The following is a 4,327-nucleotide window of genomic DNA, read 5'->3' on the forward strand; positions in this document are numbered from 1 at the left end:
GGCCAGGTCAGTGGTTACCTGGAGGTGGGAGTTTAAGTGACAGATGCTGCATTTTGTGCACCCTGAGAATTTCTATCACCCCTGGTGATTTCCTGCTGGGATGTGGCAGCACAGGGAGTAAAATTCAGCTTGCACCTCCCGTGGCCATTGCTGGCCTTTGTCTCTCTGTTGTGCCTTCAGACCACGGGAATTTGCTGCTGTCACTGCCACCCTGCCTGGGGGCTGAGTCCTTCTGGCAGCCCCACACACGAGCTCCAGTGGTGCCTCTCTGCTGTGTTGGGGGTGTTTGCCGGGAATGTGCCTCATCCCTGGGAGTATCCTTTGGTTCCTGAGTGGCCAGACACAGCTTCTGGGCTTGTCAGCTTCAGAGTTGGATTGCAAAAGTCACTGAAAGGAAGAATGACAACGAGGTTTGTCAGAGTGGTGCTGTCAGACCCCACCAGACAGTCTGTGCTTTGTGTCAGAGGTTGTTGTGTATTTGCACTGCAGGGAATGACTGCCCCCTTCCCAACCACATCTAGATGTGTATAAGAGACAGCCACCAGACAGTCTGTGCTTTGTGTCAGAGGTTGTTGTGTATTTGCACTGCAGGGAATGACTGCCCCCTTCCCAACTCAGCCCAGGAGGTCCCAAGGACTCACAGAGGAATATTTATCCTTTACTTCCCTTTGTGATAACTTAATCTTCACCCTGCCATGAGCAATTCTTTGATTTTTTTTTTCTGGAGAAATCCTCATTGCATGGGTAGTTTGCAAAGGAGCCCAGAGCTGTGTTTGGAGCAGAGAACTGCATCTGCCTGTGTTGTCACAGCCTGGCAACAGCCACATGGAACAGACTGGGCAAAGGGGATGGAGCAAAATATCCCCTCATGGAAGAGGTTTTCTCCTGTGCAGATCAGGCAAGGGGCAGGAAGCAAACTTTGGAAATCAGCTGCTCTGCCCCCAGAAAGCTTCACTGCCATCACAGGACATGACCTGTGCCCACTGCTCACAATCCACCCAACAAAAATGGAGAGCAAAGGTTGGTTTGGGCTTGAGAACTTGAAATAACTTTGAAACCAAAGAAATCACCTTTTTCTTCTTTTAAATGCTGGATTTCCTCTGTGGATGTGTGCTGAGCTCTTGCTGAAGGGGAGTGTTAGGCCTGAAGGGCTGTGTGTTCATGTTCTTGTCCCTGGGGCATTGGAAATAAAAATTACTTGCAGAAATGTTTCCTGAAACCTTTCCCCTTTTGTGCCTCCCCATGCAGGACAAGGCCAGAGAGAGCGAGCGGCCTCAGGCTGGAGAGGGGCAGGAGCAAGGCAAAGGGACCTCCCTGGTGTCATCAGGGCACCTCTGGGGAACAATGTATGCTTGGAGGGCAAATGGAGGTGAGGAGTGGATAGTTGGGGAAAAATTTGAGTTCATCTACAGGGAAATAAGTAGGGGCTATTTTGGAGGGAAAAGCTGAGGTGATGAGTTCACCCACTTCAGTGCAATTTGTGTTTGCACAAGGTGGGACCAGAGGTGAAAGTCAATCAAAAGCCAACCCTGCTCAACCCCTAAATCCCAGGATAAATTCTACAAGATACCCATGGAAGGACTAAAAATACATCTAAATGGACCCAAGAACATGAAGAAGGTTCCTGAGAATCCCATTACAGTGGTGTCACAGCATTTTTAACAGACCTTTAAGCTTTTTATGACAACAATACATTTCTTTTTGGGATCAGTCACACTGTGGGGTTTATTTGGATTTGAGCTCCCTCAAGGTGACCCTGACACTACTCAGGACCTGGTAGGAAAAGCTGAGTCAGAACTCCTGGCAGGCACAGGGTGTTTTCCCACAGAGCAAATCCAGCCTGGCCAGGAGGGATCTGCTTTGGCTCCTGGCTTCTGCCAGGGAAAGGCTGTTTTCATTTGATGCAGGTGAGATTCTAGCAACCTCATCTCCCACCCCTCCTGCTCTCAATTCTGTGCACAGAATTTGTCCTGCCAGCAGCAGCCAAGGGACACGAGCACTCAGACAATCCTGGCACTTGGATTGTCCCTTTGGAGGATGCTGGCTGCTGGGATTGAGATCATTCCATACATTTGCCTGCTGAAATTTCCCAGCCCAGGGGCTTGAGCTGACAGGGCAGCACAAAGATTGTTCTCAGTGTGGTGCCCAGATCTGGGGTTCACTGTGAGCTTTGCTAGCTCAGATGAATTATACCCATAGTCCCAAATTCCCTGCTCAATTCCTGCTGGAATAACCTCACAGTGCCTCAAGTATCAAGGACCAGCAGAGCTTCCAAGAAAGCTCAGCAGCATCAGGACAAGGAAAGGTTTCTGTTCCATAGAATTGGCTATTTAAAACCCTCATCCCCCAGCCCCACCAATGCCCCTGGGGATCACTTGACAGAGTCACCTGGAATTCAGCTGATTTCACCCCCCTGGAATTCAGGCTCCAGTTGATGTTTTAAAGCAGGAGAAGGTGGTGGCTGGATGTGCTCCCAAGCCCTTGCTGAGGCAGCCCCTGTGCCCAGAGGGAACATCTCTACCTGTGGAAGCTCAGCTCCTTTCAGAGCCTCAGCAGTGGTCTCTGCAAGTTCTTTTCCCTGAGGAAAAGGGATGCCCATACCTCCCTTCAGCACACCTCCAGTGCGACCCACCTGTAAAAGCTTTCCATTGCTTCTTCACTTCCAAAAAAACTCCAAACTTCATCCCACTCAAACCTTTTATTTTAAGAAATCTCAGAGGGCAATTGCTTGGGATTTAATTAGTGTAAGGGAAGATTACCTTGGCTTTAATGCTGCTGATGGATGATGTCCTCAGGCTGGAAGGGAGGGGATTTGGGGTGACCAGGACACACCTGGCAGCTGTGTGGGAGCTCAGAACCGGGAGTTGCTGCCTGAGCCCCTCTGCAAACAGCCTTTGCCACCACTCCCAGGAAGTGCCAGCTGTCATGTTAGGTGCCAGCTAGTTCCATCCTACAGCCATTGCAGGGGCTGGCGTGTAAAGCAGCATTAGCAGGAGAGAATGAGCTGCATTTGTACAGGAATTCCCTTGCCAGCAGCCATTCCCATCCCAGGCAGGACCGTCATCACGAACCTGAGATTGGCTCAGGTGCTTGGAGCAGGGTCCTGAGAAAGCCAAGATCCTGTGTTCAACGTCCAGCTGGGCTAATTATTTCTCATTTGACTTGACAATCCTCATGGGTCTTTACAACTCCAAATCCTCCTGTGCTCTAGAAATAAAGAATAGTGTTCACTGGTTTTTTAATGCTAGAGGTTTTACCATTGGAGAGTACGAGCTGCAGAGAAAGTGGGGAAGAGGGAGGAAAGCGTCAGGTCTCAGCTGGCAGGTGCCGGATGAGCAGGCGGTGCAGGAGCGAGCTCCGGCAGGGCCCCAGTCCCGCACCGGAGCAGGAGCACCGGCCTCGGCCCAGGGGCCGTCCCGGAGCGGCTGCTCCCGGCCCCGGCGCTGCAGCCCGGCTCGTTCGGCGGCACGGGAGAGCGGGATGCGGGCGCTGCGGTTCGCAGGGCGCGGCGGCCTGGGGCAGCCGGGGCGGAGCGGGCTCGGCCTCCCCCGGGGGCTGCGGCGGGGCCGGGGCTGCGCTGCGCTCCGTGTCCGCCAGAGGGCGCCCCAAGGGGCGGTGGCGGCCCGGGGTCGGTACCGACGGATCCGGTGTCCCGTTCGCTTCCAGCCGCGATCCAGAGTCTGCTCCGGGGCAGCGCCACCCTCCCGGTGGGCCCGGCACCTCCACAGCCCCCGCTCCCCGCGGCAGCAGCGGTACCGTGCCCGGAGCCCCGGCGGGACCGCAGCCCCGCGCCGGCCGCATCTGGAGCGGCAGCGGCAGCGTCCGGCTCGGCCTCAGCGCCCGTCCCGGAGCGGCTCCTCCCGGCCCCTGGCCGAGCCCAAATCCCACCACGCTCCTCCGGCCCCGGGAGCTACACCCCACCTGGTACCCGCTGCAGACACGGGCAGGACCGGGACCCGAATCCCCGGGTCCCGATCCCGGTCCCAGCCTTACCTGAGCGCCTCGGGCTCAGCGCCGCGCTGGGAGCAGCCTCCGGTCCGGGGCTCCGCGCAGCGCTCCGAGCGCCGCTCCCGCCGCATCCCGGAGCAGCACCCTCGGCAGAAAGCGGAACGGGAGCGGCCCCCGCTGTATTTAGGGCCGCGGGCGGGGCGGGGCGGGACCGGCACAGGTGCGGCGGGGCGGGGCCGGGGGCATTTAAACCGCGGGGAGTGCCCGGCGGAGCCATTTGCTCCTCGGCGCTCGGAGCAGGAGGTTACGGCCGGGCCGCGCTCTGTATCTCTCTTTATACTTCTTCTATACTTTTTTTCTTCTGTACCTCTTTTCTTTT

The sequence above is a fragment of the Parus major genome, chromosome 3, assembly GCF_001522545.3.
Source record: "Parus major isolate Abel chromosome 3, Parus_major1.1, whole genome shotgun sequence".
Classification (NCBI taxonomy): Eukaryota; Metazoa; Chordata; class Aves; order Passeriformes; family Paridae; genus Parus; species Parus major.